The sequence below is a fragment of the Myodes glareolus genome, unplaced genomic scaffold (genome assembly GCF_982192425.1).
Source record: "Myodes glareolus unplaced genomic scaffold, mMyoGla1.1 HAP1_SCAFFOLD_191, whole genome shotgun sequence".
NCBI classification, from domain to species: Eukaryota; Metazoa; Chordata; class Mammalia; order Rodentia; family Cricetidae; genus Myodes; species Myodes glareolus.
In genome coordinates, this window is record NW_028263341.1 from 29,849 (window position 1) to 45,000 (window position 15,152).

The 15,152-nt window shown below is 44.0% G+C and overlaps 1 long non-coding RNA gene across 1 annotated transcript; it reads right to left on the reverse strand.

The window, feature by feature from the left end:
• Positions 1 to 7,221: 7,221 nt before the first annotated feature.
• On the reverse strand, positions 7,222 to 11,955 carry LOC148117025 (uncharacterized). Its single transcript, XR_015737227.1, has 3 exons — positions 11,882 to 11,955; positions 9,435 to 9,583; positions 7,222 to 7,474 (listed from the first exon to the last, which is right to left on the reverse strand). It is a non-coding gene; the product is annotated as an uncharacterized LOC148117025 (long non-coding RNA).
• Between the last annotated feature and the right edge of the window lie 3,197 nt (positions 11,956 to 15,152).

The following is a 15,152-nucleotide window of genomic DNA, read 5'->3' on the forward strand; positions in this document are numbered from 1 at the left end:
TGATGTTTTTCCTACTTCGTTTGTGACTATTCTTTGGAAACCCTACTGCTTTAGTCAGGTTTTCCAGAGACCTGAGACTAGAAGACCTAGAGATATATTACACTGGTTTAGAGAAAAAATAATTTTGCCAATTGTATAGATCTTGTGGAACAAATAACATCAAATGAAAAACAGCTGTTCCTGGTTGTAGATGAGCAATTTAGACAACCAGGGATTTGGAGGTGTGGCTACCTCCTCCAGACTAGTTAGATCAACCCTAAGTGACTTTGTTAAGGTATGCTGTTCCCTGTGAAAATAAACAGGTGATAGTGCTGGTTAGAGGAGAGGAAGAGGTAGGACTCCCTCTGCCAGGAAAATTTCTTTTAAGTCTTGTCTTAAACAGAATGGGTTCTCTTGAAACTAGCAAGCTTCTGTAAGAAGTCTGTGAAGTTCTCTGTTGCAATGAGTTCTAGCACTTAGAGTTAATGAAGTATTGCACCGTATTCAGTCTTGCACCCTTCCTCATGTACTGGGCTCTTCTCCTTCTTGAAGCACTCCAGGTATCCCAGCTCAGCTAGACAAGGCTGATGATACAGATTAATCCAGCCCTGGAAAAGGCAGAATTGAGAAAACCTTCCTATGAGAGGTAAGGAACTCTTCTTGACAACTGGTTGAGGCAGTGGCAGAGACCCTGCTGTGGATTTAGCCAACAACAGAGGCCATGTTCCTTGGTGAGTAGTGTGCCTTTGCAGATTTGGTTTGGGAGAGGGGACAGAAGAGCAGAGACCAAAGCTCTCCTCTTTTGCCAGGCAAATTTCAGAGGGTTTTGTGGACAGGTTTCTTCCCAATGACTGGTTTATTCTTGTCAAGCTGTTCCTGGAATAGATATGACTGCTGAGACTCTAGGTGAGTCAGAGAGTATATGTGTGGAGGTGGGTGACAACCCAGGGCTTTTAAAAGCTCAGCTAAAGCAGGAGAGTAGAAGTTTGACTGGCTTAGCCTTTCTCTGACTTTGTTTTGCAGTGCTTGGTACTAAACCTAGGCCTTGTAAATGTTAGATAAGTGCTCTCCCAATAAACTATATTCCCAGGCCTTCATGGGAACTGGATAAACATATTTTCAATCTGTAGTCTTCGGGCCTGCAAGTGCAGTGGTCTGAGAATGGTGCATTTAGGTTCATACATTTCACTGTTTAGTCTGTCCTTGTGCAACTGTTTGGGAAGGTATGACCTTGAGGAAGGTGTGTCACTGGGAATAGGCTTTAAGGTTTCATAAGCCCATATCATTCTCAGACACTTCTCTCTGGCTCCTGCTTGTGAACCAAATTGATACAAGCTTTCAATTGCTGCTCCTCCACATGGCTGCCTGCTGCCATGCTCACCACCATGATGGTCATGGAATCATGAGCCCAGATTTAAATGGTTTCTTTTGTGAGTTTCATTGGTGCCAGTGCCTTATCACAGCAATAGAAAAGAAACTAAATAAAGCAGCAGGTGAAGGCACTTACCACCAAGCTTGATGTCCTGAGTTGAATTCCTAAAACTTAGATGTGGAAGGAGAGGACCAACTCCCACAAATTATCTTCAGACCTCCACACATGCCCCGTGACATACATGTATCCCTACATATATAAACAGAATCCTTAGATAAATAAATAAATTTAAAGAAGACATATTGTTAAAATTGTCTTAAAGGACTTTAGGGCATTTGAATGTTGAGAGTAATATTTAAATAATCTTTTGACCTTAGAACAAAACATATGACTACTTACAGATTGTACATTTGGATTTCTCAGTAATAGTTGTAGTTTTAGTATAGGTATCTTTATCTGCTTTGCACATTTATTTTTATTAATGATAAAGTATAGTTTTAAATTCTGTTTAAACATTTTTATAGTTTAATAATATGTGGTTGTATTTATCATGTGGCCCAATATGACATGCATGTGTCCCACATGGGTGATTACGTGTGACTGGTTGTCATATTTCTTTCCTCGGTTGTCATTTTTAATTATCTTATTGTTCTAAGTTATATGGGCTCTCCATATGTAGATTCAGGTCCTGGGGATCTGATTCTTTCTTCTACTTCCATGTGCACCAAAAATTCATGTGCTGCTGCACAGATATGCATGCAGGCACAGCACCCATGTACATAAAACTAAAGTCTTAAAGTAATAGAAACAATTAAAATCATTGTTGGAAATGCTATCCATTTTTAGATACAATATTTCTAATAATGAAATTACTATTCCATTCTTTTAAAATAAGAATAACAATAAATAAATGATTGTTTTCATGATTCTGATGCTATTTATACTTCAAGAAACATAATTTATATATTTTATAGTATTTATTTTGAATGAATGCTTCAACATAATTATTAACTGAAAAATGTAGGAACCTTTCATAAGGGACTAAGTTGTAACCAAGTTAGTTCACATTAATTTTACGTATACCACAAGAACATAAACGATCATTTTCCTTAGCCAAGTTTATTTTCCTAGAATATACATAGTCATAATCTTTAGCTAACTTCACTGTCCAGGTTCAAGTAAGGGTTTTTCCTATATGATAAACAATCCAGACCATTTAGACACTTTTCATCTTTGCTTTTTTCTTTTATCCTTCTTTTTTTTCCCTTGGTTTTTGAGACAGGGTTTCTATGTAGCTTTGGAGCCTGTCCTGGAAGTAGCTCTTGTAGACCAGGCTTGTCTCAAACTCAGAGATCTGCCTGCCTCTGCCTCCTGAGTGTTGGGATTAAAGGTATGTGTCACTACCACCGGACTCTAAAAGATGATTTTCAATTTGCACCATGGCCAAATAATTACAATATGACTTTTAAATATTCTCTACCAGAGTTACTTTGAAAGAAACTTACAGTCAATAAAATGTATTACTTGTCAAGTAAACATGATATTTCAAAGATATTGAGGTGAAAAGAAAAGCATGAGATCTAAATGGGAAAAATAGTAGTGACAAAGCAATTTTATGAAGTAAATAAGGATATTGATTTATTAGTGTAACGAAAGTCTCAGTTATTAAAATAAACATTTTCTGTTATAAAATTTGAATGTTTTATTTACTTTTCTATTGCCATAACAAAACATCACGAGCAAGGCAACATATAAGAAACTTTTATAATTTAGGGCTCATGGTTCCAGAGGGTTAGAGTGTATGACTATTGTAGAAAGGAGAATGACATCATGAAGACAGGCATGATGTTAAAGCACAGAGTGTAAGCTAACTGGAAATGGTATGGGAGTTTAAAATCTCAAAATCTATCCCCTAGTGACACACTTTCTCTTAACAAGAACATGCCTTCTCATTCTTCCCAAACAGGTTCACCAGCTGGAGACCAGTCATCGAAATATCTGAGCCAATGGGGGCCTGTTCTCATCCAAATAATACAATGAATATTATTATTAATGTATTTAATTGCAGGTCTTGCTTAATAGAGAAAGTGAGAAGCAGGAAAATGTTTACTGTGGTGCTGGAGAGATTAGCTGGCTCAGCAGAAAAGAGCACTGACTGATCTTACAGAGTTCCTGAGTTCAATCTTCAGCAATCACATGGTGATTCACAGCCATCTATAATGAGATTTGATGCTCTTTCCTGGCATGCACTCATAATTAAAAAAATACATAAATTAAAAAAATTTAAAGAAAATGATGACAGTTTGTATGGGAAGATGAAGACTGACTTAAGAGGCAAACAGAGGAAATAGCATGATGGGACTGGGCTCAGGTCACCAGGTCAATAAGACACCACATGTAGAACTTTTGAAAACTCGTTTTGGCGCTTGCAAAAGTGGTGGCATGTTGGAGGCTTGCCACAGCACCTCTCTTCCCCAGTGACAGATACTCCTCGAATATTTAGTTCCAAGGTCTCAGTGACCTCATTGAACAGCACCTCACACAGTGAGGGGTCAATACTTCAGCTGCCAAGCTTTTGGGACACCATGCTACTACCATTTCTCCAGTCTCAAGTTGGCACATATTCAGGATACTCGGTCTGTCCAGCAGTTAGTTCTTACCACCCTCCCGTTTTCCAATATGCCACAATGGAGCATCTATCTGCTCTTCTTCCTGGCACACTCATCTTTGTACAACAAAACAGATGATAACAAGCTACTTTTTCTCCAAGCAACCAGCCTTCTCAAGGAACAAATGCCTGAGGTCTCCAGGATGGCAGTTAACTGCATACCTCTCCAGCCACACCTCCCATTGAGGGCAAGCCCACCAACTCCCAGCTTGCCTCCAACACATTGCCCATGCTTCCAGGAAGCAGCCATATATGAACTGGCAGGAGTCTGGGATGTTTGGGTGAAAGCTTCACCTCAGTCCCTGGCATCCATATACCCAAAGAGCCTGGTATGTTTGATGGAAATTCCATTCCAAGCACCTGGCATCCATATACAGAAAGAGTCTGGGATGTTTGGGTGTAAGTTTCATCCCAAGCCCCCTCCCCTGGGAGTTTACTTAGTTCAGACTCCACCTCTGAGAAAGCCCACCAAATGATGACTCCCTCCCCAGAGATGTTCAAGACTACTCCCATAGGGCATTTAAATTGTACCCCAGAAAACAAGCACATGGTTTTCCGTTCTTTGTGCACTTAGGAAAATAATAAAGAGATGAGTACTTATTGTTTCTTTTTTTTAGATTGTTTATTTTTCTTGAAGAGGTGAGATGTTGTTTTGTCACTGAAAGAAGGGGTGCATTCCCTGATCTGTTGTGGACTTTATTGTCCAGGAACAGTGTATAATTTAAGATGAAAATTTAAAAATGCATGTTTTCTGAAAAGCTATTTTCTTGAGATAATGTTGAATAAAATAATTCTGAAAAAAACTTCATATGTTGTCCACTTCTTTTTTTATATTTATTTATTTATTATGTATGCAGTGTTCTTCCTGCATGTGTACCTGCTTGTGAGAAGAGAGCACCAAATCTCATTATAGATGGTTGTGAGCCACCATGTGGTTGCTGGGAATTGAATTCAGGACCTTTGGAAGAGGAGTCAGTGCTCTTAACCACTGAGCCATCTCTCCAGCCCTGTTGTCCATTTTTTGAGTATTGATAGTGTTTGTTCTTCTTCCCCCATTGTGTGTATACATGTAATGTGCATGTGCCCATGTGTTAATAACATCAGTTACCATCAGCTAACATTTCTTAATGCTCTAAGGGACATTGTAGGTAATTCTGTGCTGAGAAATGCAGGAAAAGTATAAGGGTCAGTATTTGCTAGTGAAAGACTGGATAGTCTATATTTAAGAAATTTACAAGTTAATATTGTCCATTGTTAATGTCTGAGATGATAAAAAATTATTATTAAAAATGTATTTTTTATGTAAGTAGAAACATCAAAAGTAAATAATTGAAAAAGTGTGTACTTTGCTTGTTCTTTAATTTATAAATCATACTTTGTTTAAAGATATAAATATGTATATATTTGACTCATGGAGAGATTAATTGGATATATATAAAGAACTCAAGAAATTGGTTATCAAAAGAACAAATAATCCAATAAAAAATAATGGGGTGTAGACCTCAACAGAGAACTCTCAACAGATGAATCTAAAATGGCTGAAAGACACTTAAGGAAATGTTCAACATTGTTATCCATCAGAGAAATGCAAATCAAACCACTCTAAGAATGGCCAAAATTAAAAACACAGATGATACCTCATACCAGAGGGGATGTGGGATAAAGAGAAAAGTTCTCCATTGCTGGTGGGTGTGGAAATGGTACAGCCGCTTTGAATATCAGTATGGCACTTTTTTGTTTTTTGTTTTTGGAGACAGGGTTTGTCTGTAGCTTTGGAGCCTGTCCTGGAAGTAGCTCTTGTAGACCAGGCTGGCCCTGAAAGCACAGAGATCTGTGTGCCTCTGCTCCCCAGGGCTGGGATTCAAGGTTTTCACCACCACCACTACCACCAATCATTATGGCAATTTCTTAGAAAATTAAGAAATGGGCTGGAGAGATAGCTCAGTGGTTAAGAGCACTGACTGCTCTTCCAAAGGTCCTGAATTAAATTTCCAGCACCTACATGGTGCCTCACAAGCACCATTAATGAGATCTGGTGCCCTCTTCTAGCCTGCAGGGACATATACAGGATACAGGCAGAACAGTGTATACATAATAAATAAATACTTTTTAAAAATTAGTAAAACAATCTACCTCAAGACCCAGCAATACCACTTTTGGGTATATACCCAAAAGATGCTCAGTCCTGCCTAGTCCCACCCAAAGGATGCTCAAGGCCAGCCTGATCTACAGAGTAAGTTCCAGGGCTGTTTCACAGAGAAACCGTATGTTACAAAATAGAAAAACACAATCGAGTTAGATGAAAGAGAAGACAAAAACAAACAAACAAACAAAAAACAACAAAGGAAAAGCACGAGAAACGTGAAATAACCATAGATAAAATAGCACACTTTTATAAGTCCCATAAAATGTACATTATCAGAGCACCGGACTGAGCCCCCCAAGATCCAAATGAGGAGCAGAAGGACGAAGAAAATGACGAAGGACTGCGAGGGATGCTATCACCCACTGATACAAGGGGTCGGATCTAATGAGAGTTTACCAAGGCCAGTTGGACTGCGACTGAACGAGCACGTGATCCAACCAGATTCTCTGAATGTGGCCGGATTCTCTGAATGTGGCTGGACTGGAGTCTTTCTGAGAAGCCATTGACAATGACACTGGGACTAGTTTCCTCTGCATATACTGGATTTTGGGGATCCAGTCTGTTTGGATACTCACCTTCCTGGACCTGGAGGGAGGGGGGAGGAACTTGAACTTCTCACAGGGCAGGAAACCCTGACGGCCCTTAGGGACAAAGAGGGAGGAGGAGAGGGAGGGGGGGAGTGGGAGGGTGTTGGGAAGAGGGGCGTAAATGGAAACTTTTATAATTTAATAAAATTACAAAAGGGAAGAAAAAAAAAGAAAAAAATGTACATTATCAGAGACCATAATACATATGCAACATTTGAGAGAAAAAGAAAAAAAATGCCCAGACAAATCATTATGAGACAAGCAGCCTGCAAAATGCCATTGAGTTCTTTTGTGTTGGCCATCTACTGCTGGGCATGGGGTGTCTCCTTAACAGTGGTTGTTATACCCAGTGATACTCTGCAGAAAAAACTAATTTTTACTTTGTAAGTAGTGCAGTGGTTTGGAAGAAATATCTGCTGTCTTAGTTAGGGTTTCTATTGCTCTGAAGAGACACCATGACCATGCCAACTTTTTTAAAGGAAAACCTTTATTTATTGGAACATTTTCAAATGTTTAGTCCATTATCATGGCAGGAGCATGTTGCATACAGACACACGTGGTGCCGGCTACATTTTGATTAGAAGGCAGCAGGAAGTGGACAGATATGAGGCTGAGTCTTGATCATGCTTCCTCCAACAAGGCCAATCTAATTTCTTAATCAGGGTTTCTGTTGCTGTTCTGAGATAACACGAGGCTTGTCCTGGATATTAATGGTCACTGTACTGGAAAAAAGTGATTATCTCTCTCCTAGCAGGTACAAGCGACAATTTGGTTTTAACCTTTATAGTAGTGTCTAAAAAGCATTTTCATGTATTAAATCATTTATTAATTTAAAAAAATACAAGAAATTAAAATGTTAGATAAAGCAACAATTACCATATCTAAATTGACAAAGCAAACCAGTAGTAGGCTAGTAGGCAGAGATCCCCAGAGAAGGCACCAGGGTCAAGGGTCAGGCCACACTCATTGACATACTCTGAAATCCTATGAGCTTTGCTCATGCTTATTTATAGGACTTAGTTTGCTTGGTGTCCACCATTCCCTCAGTATCATAAACTATTTTCCAACTCCTCTTTCATGGGGTTCCCTGATCTCTAAGTTCTTGAATTTTATGGAGATGTCCTCTTTTTAGGGCTTAGTGTTCCAGGTGCTCTCACTCTCTGCAATTCCTGCCTGTGGGTCTGTCTTTGTTCCCATCTGCTGCAGGATGAAGCCTCTCTGACGATGGCTGACCAAGAAATCCATATATGAGTGTATCAGAATATCATTAGGATTCACTTTATCAATATGTTTCTTTTTTGCTTTCTTTTAGACCAGTATTAATTCATTTTCCAATAAGTTCATAGACTGTTGGTTGATGGAGGGTAAGTATATGATCAAAATATTGCATTGTGGCTCCCTCTTCTGGCCAAAGGTTGTTATGTGCTTGTCCTGTGAAAATGAGGATGTTCATACCAAGTATGATGTAAGATACCACCTGTGGTAGTAAGAATTTGGTGCACCTGAGCAGTGTCTTCTCCCACATTTACCTTGGCCCACAAGAAAGCAAGTTTCCTCTCAAAAAAAGAAACCCAACCTTAATCCTAAAAGAAAGTAACATTTGTTCTCCCTCTACCTGGCAAAAATCCAAAGGTCTTTCAGATCATTGAAAAATCTAGAGAACCCAGGTCACTGAGTGGCATTAAACAACTCAGGTCAGTGTCTTCTGTCTAGTCCAGTGTGACACTGTTCTCCAAATAGCCAACTAAAAGTTGTGTTAGAAATGTAGTCATTATCGTGAATCCCACAATCAAATGGCAAATTTTATAATGAGCAAATAGGATCATGATTGTTTGTGATTGTAGGACACCAAAGAGAACCTGCCTGGTGTGGTGGTGCCCACTAGTAGTTGGAGAAATCAAGGAGGATAGAGGCAAGCAGGCGTCAGGGAGTAGGACATCCTGGTCCACAGAAATTGCTCTAGTCTAAATACCAATGAAGTAAATCTGTTCCAAAATTCATTTTTCAATAATTGACACCCAAGATGAACATGTCATTGCATATATTATAGTGTCTGTCTCTTCTGCCTGCAGAGTGAAAGATCAAACTTTATCATTGCTAAAAGAATGGTTATGACAAACTCAGAAATCCGAGCAACCAGGATGATAAGAACAAAAGTGACTGGAACTTTAAGATAAAAATATAGCCAGGCCAGGCACATGCCTTAAATCCCAATACTCAGTACAAGTAGGTGGTTCTCTGTGAGTTCCAGGCAGTTTGGTCTACAAAGTGAGTTTCTGAACAGCCAGGACTGTTGCACAGACAAATCCTGTCTCAAAAAAAAAATGTAACCAGGGCTGCAGGATGGCTCAGGTAGGGCTCAAGGGCATTTGACTGCTCTTCCAAAGGACCTGATTTCAATTCCTGGCACCCCTTCAAAAGGCAGTTCACAATTGTTTATAATTCTATTTCCAGGGAATTGGACACCCCTGGGAAAACACCATAGCCCATTTTTTTTTTCAAAAAAAAGTAAGATTTTTTGGAAGCCAAAGTAGATGATATCATACTATTACTAATCAAAAACAGAACCAAAACCAAAACAAAGCCAAAATCAAACCCCCAGTTAGGGCTGGAGAGATGGCTCCACAATTAAGAGAATCTCCTGCTTTTCAATAGGACCCCTGTTTAACTCCCAGTACTCACATGGCATCTCACAATCATCTCTAAGTCCAGTCCAGGGGAATCCAGCATCCAACATCGTCAAGTCCAGTCCAAGGGGAATCCAGCATCTAACACCGTCATATAGATATACATGCAAGCTAAACGCCAATGTAGATAAAATTATAAAGTTCCTTAAGAAGAAAATAAGCAGGGTAAAAAGTCTACATTTACTTTGTTTAGACATATAACTAAGTTACAGAGTATAAATTAGACATCCTTAAAAGTAGATTTTAAACCCTAATATTTAAACTCAGAATAAGTGCACAAGTACACTTTGTCCCTAATATTTCAATTCAACATAAGTGCATAAGTACAGTCTGCTCTTATTTGAAATTAAAAAGAAAAAATATCACTAGGTGGTAATACGAAAAAGAAATGCTACTAGGTGGTAGCAGCTCACACTATTAGTCTTAACACTCAAAAGGCAGGTTGCAAATTTCTGTTATTTTGGGACTGACCTGGCCTACACAGGGGTAGTTGCAGAACAAGCCCCAAAGGCACAAGGTACAAAACACAAAGCAACTAGAGAAGTTAACTGTTTATTGGTTTGCTGGTCTCTGAATACCCATGCAGATAGAGTTCTCTTACGGTTATGGTGAGCAACTTTGCCTACCATTTCCCATCATGCAACTCTTTCTATGCAAATTAGACTATTGTTGATCATTCTGATTGGCTGCATGATTCTGACAATTTTGTGGCCCGAGGAAAGAGAAATTTACTGGGTTTTCTGCAAAAAATGCTTCTAGCAACTTGGTTGAAGGTTTAATATGTGCCTCATCTGTGTTTTCTCCCTCCACCATCATTTTATTATTTTATGTGTATAAATGTTTTGCCTTGCTTTTTATCAGTGGTTGAAGCACATGCTTCCCCGGTTTTGACAGAGCCCAGAAAAGCAGGCTGAGCTTTAACTCACAGAGATCCACCTGTCTGAGTCTCCCAAGTGCAGGGATAAAAGGCGTGAGCCACCACCACCGGCTTTGCTTGTATTTTTTGTTGTTGTTGTTGTTTTTGTTTATTTGTTTTTAAAGATTCTGTTTATGTATGTGTTCCTGGCTGTTCTAGAACTTATTATGTATAATAATTTTATCTTCAATTCATACAAAGCTGCCTGTCTCCCCAGTGTTGGTATTAAAACCCTGTATCACCAAGCCCAGCCCAGAAGCCTTTTTATCCCTTGAGACAGTGTTTCTCTGTGGAACAGCTGTATTGAAACTTGCTCTGTAAAGCATGCTGGCCTCAAATTCACAGAGATCCAGCTGCTTCTGCTTCCCAAGGGTTAGGATGAAAAACATGCACCACCAGTGCCCCAAAACATAAGGGATCCAGAATGCTTTATCTCCAGCATTCTAGGACTCATTAAGTACATCAGGCTGAATTGCAAATCAAAGATCCACCCGTAGTCAGCATCCTCAGTGCGGAGTAGCTACCACACCCATCCCAGGAAATAATTTTAAGGGAATGTTAGTAAACTCCTGAAAACCCCACCCACCTCTGTGACTAAGCAATCAGAGTGAGCCATGCTTTGCCTTTCAATGTTATCAACAGACGTCATCAAAGTACTTAACATTTGACACGTACATTCACCAGCACCTGATTCTACCCAGCACTCCACTATCAGCTGAAGGCTCCTGGAAGGAGTATGCGGTGTCTCAGGGAGATTGTGCCAATCACCAAAGATGTCTTCCAGGACAATGATGCAAGTAAGATACCTGCATATACTGATTGCTGTAATAGCTCATTATATAATTTATAAGGCAAGTGAGGTGCATGCCGGGTGACCTAATTTGATCATTTCTTTGTGTATTACTATTGTTGCCTGCCTGTCCGTGAAATTTTAAGAGTATCTGCAAGTAGTTTCCTGTGTTAATGCTTTGAAGAGTAAGTTCGCGGTTTCTCTTCTTTCCGGTTCCGTGTCTTTCAAGTTTATTCGATTTTATATCGTTTTTAAACTGGAATTCATTTTATCTGCTAGCCAGTAAATTCTATGGAATGTGTGTGTGTGTGTGTGTGTGTGTGTGTGTGTGTCTATTAGTTTAGGTGTAATGACTGTGCTTCTATGTATTCAGAACTCTGATCCTTTCAAGTGGTTGTGAAGTTTTTTCTGTCCTAAGTGAAAATGTTCACAACAGATCCGTATTCCACGACTGTTTTCATTTTCTCTGACTCGGTATTTAGTCTGAGAAGTAGGTGCCGGGGGTGTGGGGAGTGGTGTGGAGAAAAAGAACTGCAAGCAAGCAAGCAGGCAAGCAAGCAGGCAAGCAAGCAAGCAAGCAAGGAAGCAAGCAAGCAAGCAAGCAAGTAAGCAGTGGCCAAGGTGAAGTCTATGTCTTTGAAAGGAGACTCGGATGGCAGGAGACTGCCTGCCATGGCCACCTCCCTCCCTCCCTCGGTCCTCGGTCTCCCTCAGTCCCTCGGTCTCTCCCTCTCACCGTGCTCTAAGTGTCGCAGCCCCTCGACTGGCCCACTTAATACTGTCACTGATCGTGGAGACGCACTCTTTGTTTCCCGTGAGCCTCCCTCCCTCCCTCCCTCCCTCTCCACGAGGGAGAGCGATTGGCCTGTTTGCCTAGCTAGCTGCCTGTGGTCTCGGTTTCTCCTTTCGTTTTCGTAGCCTGAGCGTCCGTGGCTCCTCCCGAACGTCCGTCCCGGCCAGCCCGCGTTCACCCATGTTCGGGGATGGGGTGTGGGGGAACCGACGACGGGGAGTCCCCTGCCCTGTCGTGGGTGCGTGTCACCTCCGGGCGTGAGCGTGGGAGGACAGAGAAGGCTCGCGCGCCGCGGCCGAGCGAGCGAGAGCGAGCGAGCGAGCGAGCGAGCGATCTCTGTCGGTCGGGTGGGTCGTCGGGCGCCACCTAGCGGTGGTGGCCGTTTTGTGCAACGCTCCTGGTCCTCGGTCGCCGACAAGGAGGGAGAAGTGGCTTTTGTGAGGCGGAAAGAGTGACGAGAGTCCCGGCTGGCGGGCGGGCGTGTCCCGCGGTCGGTGTCGTGCTTGGGGACGGTCTCTGTGTAGGAGGTTGTGCCGGAAGAGTCGCCTATGGGTGCGTCTGGGATGGAACCGAACGAAAGCCACGGCTGGGGAGGGTGCCGGGAGACTTGAGCGGGTCGACCAGAAGGCTTGAGTCGTTCGCGTCGTCCCACCGCTAGGTGTCGGGTCCGGCCAGGCCCAGGATGGGTGAAGTACCCCGGCTTTCAAAGCTGTCTTTCCCTCGCCTTTTCTCTCTAAGAGAGAGAGAGCCCTGGGTCCCCGGCGACCCGAGGCCGAGAGGGGGCGCTGGTTGATCACGGCTCTTCCCCGCCGCCCGTGCCCGGACTCGTTGGGGGTGTCGGAGCTTTTGATTATTTTCCTCCTTGTCAGAACCCTCGGTCCTCGGCGGCGGGCCTCGCCATCCTGAGGCCGAGAGGAGGCTGTGGTCCCGGCTTTCTCTCCTCCCTGGTCCGGACTCGTTGGGGGTCTCGGAGCTTTATTTATTTATTTATTTATTTATTTATTTATTTATTTATTTATTTATTTATTTTTTCCTCGGTCCTCAGCGGTGGGCCTCGCCATCCTGAGGGCGAGAGGAGACTGTGGTCTCGACGGCTTTCTCGCCTCCCTGGTCCGTACTCGTTGGGTGGCCTCGGAGCATTTTTTTCTTTTTTTTCTTTTGTTTTTCTCCTTGCCAGAACTCTCGGTCCTCAGAGGCGGGCCTCGTCGTCTCGAGGCCGAGAGGAGGCTGCGGTCACGGCTTCTCTGTTCTCTGTTCACTGGTCCCCGGTTTCCTGTACCGTCAGGTATTTTTTTTTTCTTGCCCTGCTCCATCCCTAGCGGCTGGTCGCAGGGTCCTCGGCCGGGAGGAGGCTGGGCGCCCGGCTTTGTGGCATGTCCACCTCGCTCTCTCGGTCCTTTCATGGTCATGAGGTCGACCAGTTGTTCCTTTGAGGGTCGGTTCTCTTGTTTATGGGGACATTTTTGGGACATGTCACCCAGCCTCACTTTCAGGAGTCCCCTGTGGTCTGTGAATTGCTCCCTGTACCTGGTGTCATTCTTCTAGTGGTTGCTATCTGTCCTTATTGTACCTGCAGATAGGTGCTGACACGCTGTCCTTGAAGTGGGTGACATGAAAGGACTCTGTAGGTTGCGGTCTCTTCCGAGCCTCGCTGGGTCGTTTTTCCCGTTTAACCCAACCTACGTGGCGTGTCAGGCGTTCCCGCTTCGTGGTTGTCACCCGTGCAGTTTGGATGGTGGGACTTGCCTCCCGGTGCTCTTCCCTTACCGTCCCGGTGTTTTTTTTTTTTTTTTTCCAAGTTTCTTTTGGGGATCAGATGGAGCTCCCGAGTCTCCACGGACTGGGTGGGTCCCCTGTGTGCCTCCCGAGTGCACTGTTTTCTCCACCCCCAGGTTATGGAGCTCCCGAGTCTCCATGAGGCCTTGGGGGGAAGGGTGAACCAGCCCGGCCTTCTGCTGCCTGCTTTTATGTGCCTCCCGAGTGCACATACCGCTTCTTCCCCACGACCACCACCATTGTGTTTGGTTTTGAAGGTGGAGGTGTGAAGGGTTTTTTTTCCCCCCCATCCCCAGGTTGGGGAGCTCCCGAGTCTCCATGAGGCCTTTGGGGGGAAGGGTGACCCAGCCCGGCTTTCTGCTGCTTGCTTATGTGCCTCCCGAGTGCACACCTTTTCTTCCCCCGTGGCTGGCCCACTTCCACTCCGCTTTTTTTTTTTTTTGGTTTCGGAGGTGGTGTGTGAAGGGTTTTCTTTTTTGTTTCTTAGGTGGCGTGTGAAGGGTTTTCTTTTTCCTTTCGGAGGTGGTGTGTGAAGGGTTTTCTTTTTTGTTTCGGAGGTGGTGTGTGAAGGGTTTTCTTTTTTTTTTTTTCTTTCCTTTCGGGGATCAGCAGGCGGTGGAGCTCCCGAGTCTCCACGGACTGGGTGGGTGTCCCCAGTCCCCTGTTCCCGTGTGCCTCCCGAGTGCACTTTTTTCCCATCCCCAGGTTGTGGAGCTCCCGAGTCTCCATGAGGCCTTTGGGGGAAAGGGTGACCCAGCCCGGCTTTCTGCTGCTTGCTTATGTGCCCCCCGAGTGCACACCTTTTCTTCCCCCGTGGCTGGCCCACTCCACTCCGCTTTTTTTTTCTGGTTTCGGAGGTGGTGTGTGAAGGGTTTTTTTTTTTTTTTTTTTTGGTGGCAGTCGGTCGGGTCTGTGGTGCCCTCTCGCTCGCTTCTCCCCGGTTCCGCTTGTCGATCGATGTGGTGCTCTCGCCCTGTGTTCATTCGGGTCGGAGGCCTAAGCCGCGCCAGGCGAGGGACGGACATTCATGGCGAATGGCGGCCGCTCTTCTCGTTCTGCCAGCGGGCCCCGCGTCTGTCCTCCCCACCTTTGACTGGTGGTGTGTGGAAGGCAGGGGTGCGGTCTCTCCGGCACGAGCCCTGTGAAAGCCCCCCCCGCACTCCCCGCTGTGGTTCGTGGGGGCTCCCGTGAGGCGCGTCAGGGGCTCCGGCGTCTGCCCCCCCTCGCGCGTTTCGCTCCGCCCACCGTGTGTGGCCCGTGCGGCCCTCCTCCCTCCGAGCCGGGAGAGGGTTGGCCGATGTGTGCCGCGTCACACGCCCTTCCCGAACGGGCTTTGTGTGCGCGCGCCTCGCTCGCGATCCTCGCGGTGCTCCTGGAGCGTTCCAGGCCGATCTTCAGAGGTGCCCGGTACTGAGCGGCGGCGGCGTTTCCCGTTTCT